Raw genomic sequence first — 12,414 nt, forward strand, 5'->3', positions numbered from 1 at the left:
CACGTGGCGAGGAGCCCTGATGCCATGTCTAGTGCCCGTGGGTGGTTCCCTGGCTACCACTAGGAGGTGCTTCCAGCGGCTCCGCTCAGTACTCCCGTTGGCATCATGAGGAATGAGTTCAGCTCTGTGTGGGAGCGAATTTCAGATCTTTCCTACACCTACAGCCTTATGCCAAAAATAAGATGCAATCATTTGTTTCCTAGGCGATAGCGGCACTGAGCATGTGCAGTCCCTGCTGCCTCTAAAATGGTGAAGTGTGTTATCAGCCTTCCTTACAGTGCTTTTGAGGCAATGTATCAAGCAGCTTTTACTGCAGAACAAATGGCTTCTTGATTATGTACAGAAGGGAGAAAAATGTATTGAGGTTTGCAATTCAGTACTCATTCTTGGCAAAAGTAATTTTATTCTATTTGTTTGCTTTTTCTGCGCTAAGTGAAGGGAAGAGGGAGTAAGAAATGTCAGTCCCGAGGTTTCTCAAGAGTAGAAGACCTTTTAGATTTTCTTTCTTGATAGTCTTTCTTAATCTGTATCTGCATGAAGCTGCAGAAGTTCTGGTTCCAACCTTGTTTTCTCATGCAGATTTTGAAAGCTTGTCAAAGCAGAATAACATCCAAGTGTGTCTTCTATCTATAGAGCATCTGAATGCCAAAAAGACATAAAAATATTTGCATTATGCTACTGTCCTTTGAAGGAAACAGTAAAGGGTAGCATAAAAAGTATAAAAATACTTTTTTGTATCCTACTAGATTTTTTAGTTCATCTTTTTTTAAAAAATATTTCAAATGTCTGCAAGTTTTGAAAATATGCAAAGAATTTCTGAGTTCATGAAATGCTGCACCACACCTATCAATTTCAATTTCGTTTTCATTTTCAATAGATATTTATAGGGGATTTTTTTTTAATGTAGTATTTTATTGAAAGGTCTACTAAAACTTCTTTGTTGTCAGAATTCCTTTACTTCTTTGGCATAATGTCCACTGAAGGGTCAATCAGTGATGACTCTTATGCATTCTACTCCAGTTGAGGCAAATATTTAAGTAAAATAAATAATATTCTTTTTTTTAATCTTCTGAGCAGTATTAATCATCATGAGTAAAATTGATGGGATTTCACTATATAAAGGCATTTATAGCCCTACTTTGGGAAGCTGAAATTGCTGATTTAATTTATGGACATTTTCCTTCTGATTATAAGCAAGAGTTTAATTATGAAGTTTCACACTCCTTCATCCAACTGTCCTAGGCTGAAAGTTGGAACAATCTCTGTGCTTCTGTCATTGGCTGGTGTAGTGAGGTGGAATTCCCATTTCCACAAACTGAAGACGTGCTTCTTTCTCTTGGTGTCCATGGGTATTGTTATCTGCACCTGCCACATCTAGGGGTGTGAGCATATGGGGAGGAGCTTCTTTCTTTGTAAATTGCTTTTAACACAAAGTGCTCCCCCCCTCAGGCCTCCCAAAAAACATGCATATGTACAGGCCCCCCAAACCAAACCAAACCAAACCAAACCAAAAAAAGAGACAAAAAGCCCTACAAAAATGGGAAGATTGACTTCTCAACTTCTGCCCTACAAAAACCAGAGGATGACATGGAATTTATGAGCAGGCAAGCTTTAAAATATTTGTAGCTAAATACTTCTCATTTTGTTTTTCTACTTAAATCAAAATCCTGATTATTTTATCAGGTTCAGGAAAAGGTCACACAGAAAGATGATAATCTGCAGAGCTTTCAAATCATAGTAAACCCATAAAACTTAATTTACATGGACAGTTGTGATATTAAAACCCTGGAGGATTGCAGTTCACAGGACTGCAACAGAGCAAAGTTCTGTGTTTCAGAGGGCATGATTTTTGAAGACAATGTGGCTTTTTAAATTGCATTTTGATATTATATCTTGATATGAGCAAAGTTATAGAAAAAAGTAATGAATCTATACCACAAAAACCCAGAAGGAGGTGTGATGAATACTGCTGTCATGTCAGTTGATCTGATAGCTGGCCTAGGTGCTGAATTGTAACAGCAAGCCTTGAATATGAGTAGGTGATTCTTGCCATCTTCCCAACAATATTTTAAAAATCTTTGCTTGTTCTAGAAGCCACCTTTGAATAACTAATTTCTGGCTACAGGAGTAATTTATTTTCAGTCAACACAAGCAACAAACTTGCTATATTTGGAAAGAATTTCTTGCATATGGCCACAAAGAAAATATGGAACTCAGTAGCTTCTTTAATATAGCAAATAATTACCAAATTGTTTTACAGTCTTCCTCTACACTTAGCTCCTTTTCTTTGTATTATTTCCTTTTCTTACTGAAATTATTAAGGGTATTTCTGAAGAATTAACAAGTATCCTCTTGATGCAAAAGCAGGTCAGTAGTGTCAATATCAAAGAGGTTGCAAATTCTTTGTGTGCAAAACTGAAGAAAAAAAATCTAGGCTGATATGTCTTGTGAAGTTGGTTCCCTCATTGCATCAGCAAAGCTTTTGCATCCTTGGTTTCAAAGATGTTAAACTCCATGTAAGCAAAATCATGTTGTTTTATTTGTAAACAACAGGCTCAAAAAAACAGAAGTATTATCAGTATTTATAAAAATCTTAACAAAAAGAATCTCTTTGCTGCAGAAGTATTAGAATCAACTCAGAAGGGAATTGTCTAGTCAAGCATGATCCTAACAAACTTTACCACATCATGAGAGCTTTGTTTTTCTTCTTCCATTAGAGTTAATAGACTTGTGCACAAAGCAGTGTTTTGGGGCCATTTTACATGTGAAATTTGACTGTGTGTGTGAGAGTTGTGGGTTGGTTCTTTTTTCTATACAGCACAATATTTTATCTCTGCTTAAAACAATACCTCTTTGCTTTCCTTGCAGTAACACATGCATAGATATCACTACAGTTTTGGCATTACACACAACTACTATCCATCTTTTAAGTCAGGTCCTCCAGATACTTGAGAAGTTCATATGTTTCTCTTTCTTAGATCTGGTCTATTATTTCAGGTTGTTTTCATTCATGCTGTTTATTCAGTGGGTACTGGTTTGGAACCAATCAAAAGCCTATTCACCTCTATAAGAATAAGTATTTTTCTCTCTTTGTGCAGGCTTTGCATATTACATGGCTTTATGAGACCCATCTTCATCTCACCACAGTTTCATATCAAGTAAACAGTGAATGGCAGATTTTTGTTTACTTCCCTCCCAAACTTTTTTTTTAATTTTTGTTTTATCAAGACATGATCACTTTCAAAGAAGAGTGAGAGATGCAGGTAAGGCAAACATTGGACCTACCCTAGAGCTGTACTAGAAACATGGAATAGTCACTGTAGTTTTTTAATAAAGTGCAGCAGAGCTGTATATCTGTGAGGGAAAAAAAAAAAAGAAGAAGAAACACTGATTTTTTCCTACCAAAACAAAAGAAGCATTTCATTGTTGCCTTACTTATTCTTTATTCTTTTTTACTTCTGCATTCAGAGATCATCCAAGCGCTCATACATGACACCTTCAGAGATACAATTCTAACAATTTTTGCATTCATTTATTTTATTTTCCACCCTATTTAAACCTGAAATGATGTCTCAGAACTTCTTGGGGCCACAGTGGGATTTTTCACGTGGCTTCTTAAGATCAGAATTCATATTGGGAGTCTCAGTGGGGCCGCACTGTGATAAGTGTTTCTGTCAGCTCAATGCTGTGGGTGTAGCTGCATTAGAAATATGCACAATAAGGTAGGTTTGACGAATGAATAAGCTCAGAGTGTTCCTTAGCACACCATGTGTCTGAGCTGCTTTAATGCACAGACTGATGCTTAAACACAGGAAAAGTGGAGAAGTGATCATTTAAACTTCATATTCAGCTAGTGGTCCATGCTGGGGAAAAAACAGGTAGTTGTTTCAGTCACTCTCCAAAAAGAAGCTTATACCTGAGTCTTGACAATTTCCTAACTAGACAAGTTTTTAAATACTTGTTTTCCTTTTCATGAAAACCATGTCATGTTCATCTGACTTAAATCTAAGAGTTCCTAAGGCAGGTATCTGCTTCTCAATTACTCTTGTTTTCATAAATTAGCCAATCTTGAGGTACATTCACTTGAGGACTTCGTAGGGATGACACTATGAAATTAATTGTATCAGCCACACACCAGTTCCTATCCACTGATCATGAAGGAAGTATAGATGATCAGAGGCAGAATTCGCATTACAGCAGCCTACATCTGATAAGGAAAGTTTTGTTATGTATCCACTCTAAATATCCAAGCTATTCGTGCTCACACATTACTGTAAATGATTTGGCTCCATCAGCAATCAGAATATTGATCCAGTAGGCTACCATGGCACAACTCTTGATCTTGAAAGAAGAATCCAGAAAATATATTAGGAGAAGCCCTAAATATAGATAGAATATGACCAGTCACTTGTGGGTTTGTCTCAATAAAACACCTTTATACATCTAGAGTCATATAGCATTTGAAAACAAAGCTGCATTTCTCTTAGTTGTATTTTCTTTTAGTGTGCACTGATAGTCAAAGGGAGAAAGTTTGACAGACAAAAATTTGGGCTGTTTTGTAGATAGATTTACCTAAGGGAAAACAGAGCAATATTTAAGAGAAGGGAAATGCATTTGGTATTTAATTATAGGTCGAAGTAATTTAGATACTAATTTTTCTTCATCAGCCTCTTCCTTTTCTGGAATTAAAAAAAAAAAAAAACAAAACCCAAAACCAAAACCAAAACCATTTCACAAATTCAAGAGCTTACTCAGTGTCAATAAAAATTGAGGTGCACCTGCTTCTTCAATGGGCCATAGAGAATTAATTAGTTTGACAGAAACTGTCAATTTGTGAACAGCAGCCACATTTCTGGGTCTCAACAAAGTAGTCATCTTCAAAATACAAAGACTTTTTCGTCAACTTGGTGTTACTATGGTAACTACAGTAATTGTTTACCTAGGAAAGCAATATTGCGGATTTATGATTTAAAGACATACACCAAACTTAGCACCTCCAATTACTGCTTGCCTTAGTCCTTTTTCCCCCTCTTTTTGGTCCTGCAGGAAGGTGAGGGACTGAAATAATTTTGTGTCTATGTCCCCTGCCACTGTTACTAGTTCTACTTCTGAGCTGACATTTTGCACAGAAATAGCTACAAGCAAGGAGACAGAGCTGGCTCCAAGTCACCTTCTGTGGCAGGTGAACTGCCAAGCAGGCATGTGCTGATCCAAGCCTGTGGTACTGCTAGAGCAAGGTTGTGCTGTGCTACGTATTTCCCAGTCTTTTGCCAACCTCCCTTGTTCATAGGGGGAATGGGATGCATATCGCTGTGTCAGCAGGAGGAATCAGCTGGCCAAGAATAGCTGGAAATATAAGTGTTTCAGCTGAAATACACCAGTAAGATAATTAGTGTGGGGCACTGTGGTGACATTTTGCCCCTTTCTTCTGGAGGACAGAGTTTTTTTCAGGTGAAATTCACCACTGTTTTACTCTGTTTGGTTTATTTTCATGCAGGGTAGTCCTGAGGGTGGCTCTCCAGGCAAAGGGCAGTTCTTGCAATGGTCAGTGATGAGCTGGGGTGCATGAAATTCCACCTGAGAATGAAAGACCTTATGGGAGAGGCTGAAAGGGAGAACATGGACAGGTCACTTTCTAGTAGGTGTCTGTTTCCAACCAGGAACACCTAACAGATGAGGTCTTCTGTAGACAGAGAGAAGCAGGCACACATTCATATGTGAGAACATATGGCAAGCCAGTGAGTGGAAAAGGAAAACTTAACATCATTTTTAAAAAAGGAAAATATAAAGACCATGGGGACGACTGGTCAGTCAGTCAGTCTCACCTCTGTGCCCAGTAAAATCATAGAGCAGATCCTCCTGGAAACGATGCTAAGGTACATGGAAAATAAGGAAGCAACTGATGACAGCCAACATGGCTTCACTAAGGGCAAATGCCTGATAAATTTGGAGGCTTCCCTACAACAGGCTAACACTGTTGGTGGATGAGGAAAGAGCAACTGCTGTCATCTACCTGGACTTGTGCAAAGCATTTGACAGTGTCCTGCAGAACATCTTTGTCTCTAAACTGGATAGACATGAATTTGACAGGTATACCACTCAGGAGATAAGGATTTGGCCAGATAGCTACAGAGAGCTGCAGTCAGCAGCTCAATATCCAAGTGGAGACCAATGACATATGATGTTCCTCAAGGACAGGTGTTGGGACCAGAGCTGTTTAACACCTCTACATCCAGCTCTGAGGTCTCCAACATAAACATGGATGTGTTGGAGTGTGTCCAGAGGAGGGCCATGAAAGTATCAGAGGGTTGAAACAACTCTCCTGTGAAGACAGTTTGAAAAAATTGAGGTTGCTTAGCCTGGAGAAGAGAAGGCTCCACAGAGTCCTCCTAGCAACTTTCAGTAACTAAAGTAAAGTGACAAGTAAGGAGAGGGAGAGAGGGTTTTTAGAGGGGTATGCAGTGACAGGACAAGGGGGAATGGTTTTAAACTGACAGAGGGAAGTTTTAGATATGTGAAAGAAATTCTTGGCTGTGAGGATGGTGAGACACAGGCACAGGTTGCCCAGGGAAGCTGAGAATGCTCCATCCCTGGAGGTGCTAAAGACCAGGCTAGATGGGCCTTAGTGCAGCCTCGTCTCAGGGAAGGTGTCTGTGCCCATGGCAGGGAGGATGGAGTGAGATGATTTTTATTTTTAAGATCCCTCCCAAAACCTGCACCACACCTATGATTCTATGAATAAAATGAATTTGTAAGAATATTTACCTCTGATATAATTCTTTCTCATGGGTGCAAGGTCTGGATCCTGGAAGGAGTAGAGTTCTCAGGGGAGAATCCAGTTCAGAGCCAGGAACTTCTCTGCCTTGTATTCACATGAATCAATAACACCGACACAAGTCAGATCCCTTTTTGTGTGGGTTTGGGGAACTTCACAACACAATGGCCCCATTGCCATTGCCTCCCCACTGTTCAGCTGAAGATGCCCAACTGGGTTTATCAGGCATGAGTTCAAAACATGAGTTCAAAACTGGTTGAATTTCACTCATTCAATATTCTACTCTCACTGCAGAGAGAAGATAGTGTATCATACTGCAGCATAATTGGAGGTTTCATTCTGTCAGCCTTCATTAGAAGCACTCCCCCACTCTGATTGGAACTTGCTGAGTAGAAATAGGAGCAGCCGCAGCAGATTTTGAATGATGTGAGAATGCTAAACCACTTTTTTCAGCGCAGACAAAAACATCTTTGTAGGGTGTGGAGTTTCCTGAGAACCTTAGTGTTACCAAATTTTACTTTTTTACGTTTGTTTTGGAGTCATGTATTTCACTCAATATTAATAGGGAGGCCTGACTATACCCTAAGCTCTGCTTTTAATGTGTGCATGCTGATTGCATTTAATTAAGATCCTCACACACCAGTTTTGAATCTCTTGATGACTGAGCTACAATTCTTTGATGGAAAATAGTGATTGGAATAGCATAGGATACAATAGGTAGACATAAAATGCACAGATACTTCAAGAAAGTGGAAATAACAAAGGAAGCAAGAAGAAATCAGGTAAATCTAATGCATTTTTATTGATTTTATAAAGTTTAAAATGCTTATAACATTTGAACCAACAGGAAACTTAACTTGAATAATAGGGATAGTACCTTTAGTACTAAAGATGAATATAAACCAAACCTTTGCAGTTGAAGTTACTGCCCCTGAATACTCCTACTAATGTGAACCGAGTTGTAATTCTGCAAAAGTTCCACTTACCCCTTTTGGCAAGTACAGCTACTTTAGACATGAAATGAATTCCCTAGAAAGTGCAAAGAAGGAGCTACAGAGAGGACACATAGAACCATTTTCTAGGGTAAATTCAATAATTTGATTTTCATTTTTTACTCAGATACCCTGAAAACTGGTTTTGTTCTCTTAAAATAATTTCTTGTGGGTAAATCTGAGGACGTCTGTGCGCTACAATGTCTTAGCAACACCTGATACACCCTGTTAGTCACATGAATCTCCATGAATAAATTCTTGTTCCCCTTTTACACTCTTCTTGCAAGCATCCTTCTTAGAGCTATGTATTCTGTCTTCCTCTCTCATGTCCTTTTTTCCAATGATGAGCATAAGAGTCAGACCAAACAAGATCTTCTCGGCATTTCTTATTTTATATTCTAAATCGAAATCTAGAATCCTTACTTGGGGCCTGAATAACAGTGAAGGAGTTTCAGATCTAGGTTCAGTTTGGAGTTTCTGATTTTTCCCAGCTTCTAAGAGCTTCTAAGAGCTGGGTTGCTTCCTTGCACAGAACTAGAACAGTCTTTAAAGTATTTGGTATTTCACTGTCTCTTTTACACCTATGCACAACCAAGAATGAAAAAATAGTCAGATTCCTTGAAAGCACACTGGTGCTTTCAAGCTATGGATATACCTCTGAGGAATAGATTCACTTTGGAATCTCTGATGAGAAGTGGATACATTTTAATGTCTCACTCTTTGTCATCCTAAACAAAGTGCTTAAGGTAGATCTCATGAACTGCACCCTTAAATAGAAAATATTCCTATATTCACTCTGTAGTGGTTTAAATCCAGCAGGAAATTAAGCACCACACAACTGGTCACTCAATCTCCTCTTCCCTACCCCCAATCTGGTGGAATGGAGAGGAGAGTCAAAATACTTGTAGGTGGAGACAAGAACAGTTTAATAATCAAAAATCAAGTAAAATGTAGTAATGATTGTAAATTATGATAATAATGATAACAATTTGGGAAAACTCAAGCAATGCACAATTCAATGGCTCACCATCTCCTGACCAACGTCCGACCCCTCTTCCTGACCCCAGATTTGTTCCCCTTCTGGGTAACTCCCCCAGTTTTACCTACTGGACATGACAGTTCTATGGTTTGGAATATGCCTTTGGTCAGTTCATGTCACCTGTCCCAACTATGTTCCCCTCCAGATTCTTTTATGCAGTGGCAGAGCAAGAGACAAGAAAAAATATCCTTGACTTAGGATAAACATGATTTAGCAAAACCTCAAAATATCTCATTCTGAATCCAAAACACAGCAATGCAACTGCCACTGAGAAGAACTTAACCCTATGGTAGCTGAAGCTAGGAGAACTCTTAGGTGAATTTGAAGTTTATACATAAATCTCTACAAAAGGAGCATATAAAATTAGGCCCTTGCTTCCTCAAGGCTGGAAGAACAACACCAACTAAGGATAAGGATTCTAAAAGTATTATTATACCCTAGCAGGCTGGATTTTCTTTTAACATGTGTTGCATATCATATTTTGCACCTTTTTTTTGTCTCCTAAATAACTGACTTACCATTAGTATACTTGCTAGGGAGGCAAAAGTAATTTTCTTGATTTTAAGTATGTCATGAACTATAAGCATGTTGGATGATTCCATCTTATCCAAAAAGGAGCAAATACTGCCATGTATATATATATATATAAATGCATATATAAACATATAATATACACACTAATATATAATATTCATTTTTTCCTTTTTTTTCTTTGTTTTAGAGATTACTTTGCAAGAAAGCAGACACTTGGCTTATTTGGTCAATACAACTGCACCTTCTTGCCCACACTTTGATTGTGCTGCCTGTGTCCCACAAGGTTTATTAATTCTGGAACTGAGGAGAATCCAAATTAGTATTCCCTTAGCTTCCTTATTTTCTGTCTTAAAATGTTACTGTGGTTAGGATGCTCTTCAGAGACACTGATTATACCAGATACTTACTCATACTCTTTTTCTCCCTGCAGTTTTCTGTATGTACGAGTTCCTCAGAGTGCAGAGATACAGCAAATGTACAGCCTTGCCAATGTGTTAGTATTTATAGGTGCTACTGCCACAAACGTAATGAGTATTACCAATAGTGGGCTTGTAAATTGTAGTCATTATGTCTCCTTATTCAGGTACCAGTTTATTTATCTTTTGGTGGTGATGTTGCAAACAGGAAGGAGAAGATTTCTTTTTGTTAACTTTAAAAATCATATCAAAATAGGAGGGAAAATTTGGTAGTAGGGGAAACTGAATCTACCATCTGAAACTGAATCTACCAGTAGAGAAGACGCGGCAGCGGAGTGTGGGTTCTGTGAAATGGTTGAGAATGATGGAAAGGGAGGAGGGGAGAAAGGGGAGAAAGAGAGCAAAGGAGAAGGACCTTTTATATATCTGTATTTATTGGGACCCCATTTAAAGGGTCAATGCGAGGCGTTAGGAATGCAAATGCCATGGCCGCCCCCATCCATTCTGCTTGCCTCCTTTAATCTTTGATCCAGCTGCTCCAAACAGCTGGCAAAATGAACTCTGACTCTGGGCTGTGATTCACGGGGAGTCCTTGGGGATGTGTGTGTAGGAGCTGCTTTGCATCCCCTATGCTTCTACGCAGATCTGTGTGTCCTGCTTGTGTGGGGATGCTCTCCATCTCCTGCTGGGGTCACCCTGCTCCCTGCCAGCCAGCTGGCTGTCTCTGCTGCCAATGAGATGTGCCTGCTTTCCGACTCCCTCATCACACACACAGTCCCAGGGGAAGGCAGACAACTGCTGTGACAGCCCAGCAAAGCAATGGCACCTCCCCTCTGCCTCAATTCATCCCACATTGATTCCTTCCCTGTGCACAGCAATACCGCTTTGCTTTTGGTCTCACCATTACTTTCTACAGACACAAGCCTCCCCTACTTCTGTCTGTTTGTGCTTTTCTACAAATATATGTCCCTCCTTCTTCTCTGCCTCCAGGCTCCTGACCTTCTAGCCATTTCACAGCACATGGTTAATGAGAAAGAAGAGAGTCTGAGAGAAGTGTGAAGAATGAGAAAGATGAGTGTCTGAGAGAAGCATGGGTCTAGTGAGGAAGAGGAAAGATGCTCCTTACCTGTCAGTCCACCAGGGCAGTGACAGAAATGGCAGCTACTGGGGTGTCCCCTGTCATGTAATAACCCACCTTGATTCCTTTATGCACCAGCACAGAAGCTCTTGGAACTGTATAGAGGAAACAAAGAGTTAGAGTCACACACACTCACAGTGCCCTCTGCTTAAGAGCTGGCCTTTTCCAGAGCTTCTGTGACTGAAGGAGCCAGGAGAGCTGGGTAAGGGTGTGAAGCAGGTGCCAGCTGATGGGCTCCCAGCCAGGCCCTGGCTGGGACTGAAGGATGATGTCAAGGAGAAAGAGACCATATTCCACACCTGGTAAGGACATGTGGGATATCTATCCTTCACAATCTGAGATGAAAGAAGCAGTCAAGCTGGTATTCTGGTGGGAGAGACACAGCAATAAAGGGATCACAGGGAATTAGGGGCACAGATGGAGTCATAGTAAGAGTTTTCCTCTATGCTCTAGCAACTTTATCAAAGTTAACTCGGAGGGGCAGGGGTGTGAGGAGGACACAGTGCAGGTTGGACATGGCAATGCAGTCTCTCTGGGGGAGCCACATCATGTAGTGGCTGGGATTTGGGTCATTCAGCAGCTGCTTTAAAAAAAATAAAAAGAGATAATATTTTAAGCAGCAACTCAAAGAGGGGAGAACCAGCAGGGAATGTCAAGCTGTGGAACAGCGGCAGAGAAAGGCTGTTAATTCTTGAAAATGGATGCGTGAGCTAATCCTTCCCTGCAAATACAGCCTGGTAAATGGTCAGCAGCCTTTTAAATGCCACATCAGCTCTTACTTAAATGGCATTTTGCTTTATTATTTATTTTTAAAATTCATTTTACTTTATTTATTTGTTTATTTGCTAAGAATAGCTTTAAATAAAGGTATGATCTCTATCTGGCATTGTGTTGCGATGTTTCCTTGGTGTTCCTTGTTGTTGCAGTAGGGCTGCAGGGATGCGTTGAGTTTGTCAGGGCTCAGACTACCTCGGACCTTTCCCACCCAGCCACGCCTGGCCACAACCCCCCTCCCCGCGCTCAGAGCCGTGGTGCCCACCCCGGCGGAGGAACGGAGCGGAGCGGTGCCGTGCGGGATGGCTGGGTGTGAATGGAAGCAGGAGCCGGGTGTGCGGGGCTGAGCCGTGAAACGGGGGAGAGAGGGAGAGGAGACGATTTGGGAAAATGCAGTGATCCCGGAGGAGAAGGTAAAGCTTCGGCTGGCTTCCGAAGGGAAGAGTTAACCGAGGAAAGGTAAATGCGCTCTGCGGGCAGCAGGTAGTCAGCAGGCGAGAGTGTTGCTGTGGGATTTGTGGGAGGGCGGGGAAGCGGAAGGGCTCGGAGGGTACTGAGCTTGTGGGCAGAATGTAGGCAAATAAAAAGCCTGTCCGTAGGTCTGCTGATACGGTCCAGGGATGCTGGCTGAGGAAGCAGAGGGCTGGCAGGGAACTGCAGAGCCTCTGGGTCCAGAGAGCCCGGGATGCCAGAGGGGAGAGAGCAGGGCAGGAAGGGGAGGCTGCAGGTAACACCTGCCGTGGGGA

The sequence above is a fragment of the Geospiza fortis genome, unplaced genomic scaffold (genome assembly GCF_000277835.1).
Source record: "Geospiza fortis unplaced genomic scaffold, GeoFor_1.0 scaffold16, whole genome shotgun sequence".
Classification (NCBI taxonomy): Eukaryota; Metazoa; Chordata; class Aves; order Passeriformes; family Thraupidae; genus Geospiza; species Geospiza fortis.